The sequence below is a fragment of the Phyllostomus hastatus genome, unplaced genomic scaffold (assembly GCF_019186645.2).
Source record: "Phyllostomus hastatus isolate PE091 unplaced genomic scaffold, TTU_PhHast_1.1 phas_scaffold_1066, whole genome shotgun sequence".
Classification (NCBI taxonomy): domain Eukaryota; kingdom Metazoa; phylum Chordata; class Mammalia; order Chiroptera; family Phyllostomidae; genus Phyllostomus; species Phyllostomus hastatus.
Genome location: NW_025334004.1, coordinates 12,703,277 through 12,710,489, shown reverse-complemented (window position 1 = coordinate 12,710,489; position 7,213 = coordinate 12,703,277). Strand labels below are relative to the sequence as shown.

The 7,213-nt window shown below is 40.9% G+C and overlaps 1 pseudogene; it reads right to left on the bottom strand.

Moving 5' to 3' along the window:
* Window positions 1-507: 507 nt before the first annotated feature.
* LOC123829033 lies at window positions 508-1,405 on the bottom strand (annotated as a pseudogene).
* Between the last annotated feature and the right edge of the window lie 5,808 nt (window positions 1,406-7,213).

Sequence of the window (7,213 nt, the reverse complement as noted above, 5' to 3'; positions counted from 1 at the left end):
CCAGGAAGCTTAAACCCATGGAAAGCAGCAGTCCTCAACTTTGGCATCAGGGACTGGTTTTGTGGAAGGCAAGTTTTCCAAGCATGGAGAGGGGTGGGCGGTGAAGGAAGATGGTTTTGGGGTGATTCAAATGCATTACATTTATTGTGTGCACTATTTCTGTTGTTATTACATTGTAATATATAACAAAATAATTATACAACTCACCATAATGCAGAATCAGTGAGAGCCCTGAGCTCGTTTTCTGCAACTAGACAGTCCCATCTGGGGGTGATGGGAGATAGTGACCCCTGAAGTGTGTTGCTTATGTCCAGTCTACTCTTCTTTTGGTTCCTGTCACTACAGAAAAAAAAAAACCCTGCCTCACAAAGACAGGATGCTGGACGTGGAAGCAGGCCTTTCAGTGCTTTCGTGGCAATCTCAGGATATTCCACCTTGACTTTTTTCCTTTTTCTTGACTACAGCAATCTTTTACTTTTTTCCTTTATGGTTACTGAAAATCTGCACTTAGACAAGGCAATTAATTCTCATAACAAATACCCCATCCACATAGCCACGGTCCCCTCCATCAGATTCCACAGTGAGCATGTGGTACATCACGCTCTGTCCCACAGGTGCATTTTTCTGTGAGTCTGTGGGGTATGATCAGTTCTTCCTGGAAACATTAGCTTCTCACAAACTGCCTCCTTGATCAGTAAATACTGTGCTACTTCACTGGGCTCCATGAGGAAGGAAGGCGAAAGATGCATTAAATGAGCAATTTCACTCTAGTGTGATGTATATTCTCGTAACATGTAGGTCTTGTCAGCCTCTGGTAAAGTTTCGTGTCATTCATTCTGATAAGCACTCCATCAATTCTCAGAAAAAACCTGCAACAGCCAGAAAAAGCTGGAAGGCGTTACTCGAATTTTCACACTTAGACTTGAAACTCCATGATCATGAAGTTGTTCATCCTCCAACAGATCTTCAAAAAACTAATCTCTTCTCTGGCTTTTAGTTTCTCTGTATCTATATGATTTGTTGTAGGTGCAACCTTTAAGTTGAGTGATTTTCTAAGTCATGTTCTTTTATAATCTGTTACATAGGTCCAGCCATACTGCTGATAACCTCCTGGGAGTGCTCACCCTCCTTCCTGCTTTCCTGCCTCTCTTGCGCACAGGCTACTTTGAGCCTCCCAAGGTAGTTGTTTACATGTCAAAGCATCTGGATCATTGAACTCGATCCCAAAGCCAGAACAGTGTTGGCTTCTTAAAACGTTGTCTCCAAGCATCACTTCAGGGAGGGATGGCATATGCAACTCGTCAGCTAACTTCTCTGCAGACTTCATGATGTGGGTCTTGGTAGCCATCAGCTTCCAGGGCCTGAAGGAGAAATCCTGGTGGCTACTCTGGAAGCCGTGAATCATCAAGGCCAGGGTGAGGTCCACGTGGTCCAGGCAGAACGGACTATAGCAGCAGCGGCAGCAGCAGAAGACACAGGTTCCCTTGCCTTGCTGGGCCCAGCACTCCCCCACCCCTCCTTGATGTTAACCCGCTCACCTCCTGCTGTGTGACCGCAGTTCCTGTACTGGTCTGTGGCCTGGGGTTGGGAACCCCTGGTGTAAAGCATTGGACCAACAGTGAATAAGACAGACACCAGCCCTGCTCTTTCAGAATCAACAGTCTCATGGGAAGGTAGACCTTAATCAAACAATTCCAACTATGTAAGCCTGTATAAATGAGAGGAATGTAGTGCTAGGTGTGTGTGAAAAAAAGGGCAGGGGGAGAAAGTATAAGAATGAGAAAGTATATTAGCCAGTTAAAGATAAGGGGATAACAATAATATAATAACAAGACAACCCAATTTTTAAATGATCAAAAGATGACGCTACTTATTCAGAAAAGATATATAAATGGCTAGCAATAACAAGAAAAATATTCAATATTATTAGTTATTAGTGAAACATCAATGAAAACTACAAGACACTTCATACCCAGTAGGATGTTTATAACAGAAAAATTCAGACTGTAACAAGTGTTGGCAAGAATGAAAAACTGGAATTCCCCTACCTTAACTATAGGAATATAAAATGGTGCAATCACTTGGAAATACATTTTTGATGGTTCCTCAAAATGTGAAACAGAGTTGCCACATGACCCAGGAATTCCACTTCTAGGCATATATGTAAAAGAATTAAAACATGTCCACAGAAACTGAACTGCATTCTTTAAAAGGCTGTATTGTATGGTATGTGAATTATATATCAATAAAGCTGTTAAAAATAAAAGCTCAGGTAATAGTGTGAAGACCTCAGTTCAAGAACCTTCCAAAAATGGAATAAAGTTTAGTACAGGCACAACATTACTCATACGAATGGGAGCATTGAAAGATGAAATGGGCAAAGTAGGTGTCAAGAAAGGTAGGCTTTCTGAGTCTTGTTACGTATCAGTGACTTCTTTTAAAAGTTAGAAACAGCCCTGGCTGGCGTAGCTCAGTGGATTGAGCGCAGGCTGCGAATCAAAGTGTCGCAGGTTTGATTCCCAGTCAGGGCACATGCCTGGGTTGCAGGCCATGACCCCCAGCAACCACACATTGATGTGTGCGTGTGTGTCTCTCCCTCCCTCCCTCCCCTCCTTTTCTAAAAATAAATAAATAAAATCTTTAAAAAAATGTTAGAAACAGACCTTTCAAGCAACAACTCTCAGAATTTAAAATTTAAAATGCAATGCCATTTACATTAGCATCCAAAAATATGAACTACTTAGGTGTAAGTCTAACAAAATACGTACAAGATTTATTTGAGAAAAACTAAAAAACTGATGAAAACAAATCAAAGAACTGGAAAAAGGGAGAGGTATTCCAAGTTCATGGATAGGAAGACTCAGTATTTTCAAGATGCTACTTCTTCCCAACTTGATTTATAGATTCTATGCAATGATCAAATCCCAATAAGTTACTTTGTAGATACCAACGAACTGATTTGAAAGTTTATATGGAGAGGCGAAAGACCCAGAATAGCCAACACAACAATGAAGGAAATAAAGTTGGAAAACTGACACCACCTCACTTCAAGACAATATACAATAGCAGTAATCAAGACAGTGTTAAACTGGGGGGTGGGGGGCGTGGGAATGGGAGGGAGACAGGGAGGGATGGGTGCGTGGGCTGGAATGGGAGTAAGGGACAGAAAACTGTACTTGAACAATGGTTAAAATTAAATTAAAAAAAAAAGAGAGACAGTGTTGTTTGGGCAAAAGAATATGCAAGTAGGTCAGTGGCTACCCTGGCTACTCAGAATAGATTGTCCAGAGAAAGAGCCACATAAATATAGTCAACTGAACTTTGACAAAGGAGCAAAGGCAATACAATGGGAAAAAGATAGTCTTTTCAACAACAGTGGTGGGAGAACTTGACATCCACTTGCAAAAAATGAATCTAAACACAGACCTTACACCCTTCACAAATATTAACTCAAAATGGATCTTAGACCTACATGTAAAACCCAAAATTAACTCCTAGAAGGTGAGGGGGGAGAAAATCTTGATGACCTTGGGTGTGGCTATGACTTTTTAGATACTTTTTTTGTTCTGCAAAAGACAATGCTAAGAGAATGAGAAGACAAGGATAGACTGTGAGAAAACATTTGCAGAAGACACATCTGAGAAAGGACTGTTACCCAAAATATACAAAGGACTTAACAATAAGAAAATAATCCAATAGAAAAACAAGCCAAAGACCTTAGGAGACACCTCACCAAAGAAGGTAACACAGACGGCAAGTAAGCACATGAAAAGATGCTCTGCATCATTGTACCAGAGCAGTGCAAATTAAAACAACAACGATTCTTATTCCCTGTATCTATTCTGCCCATTTTCCCCCTCTCCCTCCCCACTGATAACCCTCCATATGATCTCCATTTCTGTGATACTGTTCCTGTTCTAGTTGTCTGCTTAGAAGCATAATAGGTAGACATAAAATAGACTTGGGGAGGTTAAGAATAGTACAGGAAATGGAGAAGCCAAAGAACTTCTATGTATGACCCATGGGCATGAACTACGTGGGGGTGCTGCTGGGAGGGGGGGGTTGTGCAGGGCAGAGGAGGATAATGGAGAGAAAAAATTGGGACAACTGTAATAGCATAATCAATAAAATACACTTTAAAAAAATTTCTAGAGTGAAAAAACAACGAGATGACACCACACACCTATTATAGTGGCCCAAACCCAGGACGCTGACAACACCAAATACAGGTGAGGGTGCAGAGCAACAGGAACGCTCATTCATTGCTGGTGGGAATGCAGAAGGGCACAGCCACTTTACAACACAATTTTGTCTTACAGAACTACACATACGCTTACCATATGATCCAGCAAGTGTACTTGCCATTTGCTCTAATGAGTTGAAAACTTACATCTACACAGACCTGCACACAGATGCTTATAGTAGCTTTATTCATATTTGCCCAAACTTGAAAACAACTAAGATGTCCTGCAGTGAGTGAATGCATAACTAAACTGGAGTAGCTTCCAGACAATGGAATATTATTCGGTGCTAAAAAGAAAGGAGCTATCAAGCCATGAAATGACACGGAGAAACTTTAAATGCATATTACTAAGTGAAAGAAGTCAATCTGAAAAGGCCAAATGCTGTATGATTCCAACTCTGACATTGTGGAAAAGGCAAAACTATGAAAACAACAAAAAGATCAGTGGTTGTCAAGGGTTGAGTTTGGGGTTGGGATTGGGAGAGAATAAATAGGTAGAGTACAGGGGATTTTTAAGGCAGTGAAAATACTCCATAATGGGTGTCCAACCTTTTGACGTCTCTGGGCCACACTGGAAGAATTGTCTTGGGCCACACAGTAAATACACAAACACTAACGAAAACTGATAAAGAAAAAAAAAAGATTCATGATTTTGTGTTGGGCCACGTTCATAGCCATCCTGGGCCGCACGTGGCCCATGAGCTGCCACTTGGACACCCCTGCAACTATAGTGGTGCATACATGCCATTATACATTTATCAAAACCCATTGACTGTACAGCACCAGGAGTGAACAGTGATGCTGGCTGTGGACTTAGGTTCACATGTGTCTGTGCTGGTTCACTGACTGGAACAGCAACTCTGATGCAGGGTTTTGATGGTGGGGGTTGGGGGTGCATGGGAACTCCATCTTCCACTCAATTTTTCTATAAACCCAAAAGTACTCTAAAAAATGTAAAGTGTTGATAATGAAAGAAAAAGTCTTAAAAAAAATCCTTTCAAATTTTTAAGCAAGGGAATATGTTTATGTCACTTTAAATCTGTTCTCTCCCAACATGATTTTAATATCTCACTGTAGTTACTCACCTGCTTCCAAATCCAAAACTACATTAGAGCCCTAACTGTTTAAGCATTTCCAAGTCAATAATTTACCTTACTGAGAAATGTCTGCAAAAGAATCTTTGGAAACAGCAAAAACATCAGTGGACACTGGTTCCACAGAAGGTGCTGGAAGGAATACAGAAATCCACATGAGGTCTTTGAACTAATTACCGCTTCCCGGGTTCTCCAAGTGCAAACCCATCCTTGGCTGTGGCTCCATGCCAGCTTACAAGTTCTAAGGCACAGGCGGCAAACACAAGTCCCGAGGGCCAAATCCGGCCCTCCGCCTTGTTTTATCTGGCCCGGCCCCTTGTTTCTACCAGGTGGCAGCACCAAGCTCTTGAGTAGCTGTTAAGGAGTAGTTACATTTATACAGTCCTAAAATTACATTCGGCCCTTTTGAAGGCAACCCCAAGGCTGATGTGGCCCCTGGTGAAAATAAGTTTGACACCTCTGCTCTAAGGCTAATGGATACTTGAATGAAGGCTAAGAAGCAATTTTGTTTAATGGAAATAGTCTGCTGTGAGAAATGCGGAGAGAGGGCTCTGAAATCAGTGAAATAATATTTACTATAAAAAGTAATAGAGCCATGGCTAGTGTGGCTCAGTGGATTGAGTGCTGGCCTGCAGGCCAAAGGGTTGCTGGTTTGATTCCCAGTCAGGGCACATGCCTGGGTTGTGGGCTGGGTCCCCACTTGGGGGCATGTGAGAGGAGACCACACATTGATGTTTCTCTCCCTCTCCTTCTCCCTCCCTTCCCCTCTCTAAAAACAAATAAATTCTTTTTTAAAAAAGTAAGTAATAGAAAACCGCAATAGATTTCTTTTTTAAATTTTAGAAAAATATTATAGTAAAAATTTCCCATAAAATAATGTATAGACATTACTGTTAATAGTAAGACTTACCTCAAAGAATAAGTCAACAACCCTGGCTGGTGTGGCTCAGTGGACTGAGAGCCGACCTGTGAACCAAAGTGTTGTTGGTTCAATTCCCAGTCAGGGCACATGCCTGGGTTGTGGGCCAGGTCCCTGGTGGGGGGTGTGCGAGAGGCAACCACCCATTGGTGTTTTTCTCCCTCTCTTTCTCCCTCCTTTCCTCTCTTTCTCCCTCCTTTCCTCTCTCTCTAAAAATAAATAAATAAAAGCTTTTAAAAATTCTTTTAAAAAAGAATAAATCAACAAGAACATTAATTATCTTAAATGCAAATACAAATGAGAGAACATTTTTCAAATGCCACCTTAGTGAATGTTTCTTTTTCTTTACTGTAGTAAAATATACATAAAATTTACCACGTTAACAGTTTTGGGAGACAGGTCAGTGGTACCAAGGGCATTCACACTTTTGTGCAGCCATCATCATTATCCTTTTCCAGAACTTTTTCATCATCTCAAACATAAACTCTGTCCCTGTTAAACATTAACATCCCATTTCTTCCTCCCCCAGGGCCCTGGCAACCTTTGGTGTAATGTCTGCGTCCATGAACTTAACTTCTGTAGGTACCTCATTCAAGTGGAGTCACACGATGCTTGTACTTTTGTGTCTGGCTCGGTTCACTTCGTATCATGTCTTCAAAGTTCATTGATGTTGTAGCAAATATTAGAATTTCATTCCTTTTTAAAGGTAACTGATATTTTATTGTGTATATACATATACTCCCTTTTTACCCACTCATCTGCTGAGGGACACCACAGACTTCACTGATGAGAAACGTGATAAAAACTTAGGTTTGGGGAGGATGACTCTGACAGCTGTTTTTCCAAATAAGATCTCAGGATATATGATCTCTTTTTCTCAAATGTGTGAATTTAATGATTTGAACAGTTTCAGAAAGTTATGAAAACTAAAATGCAACTTTATAGTTAATAAATCAT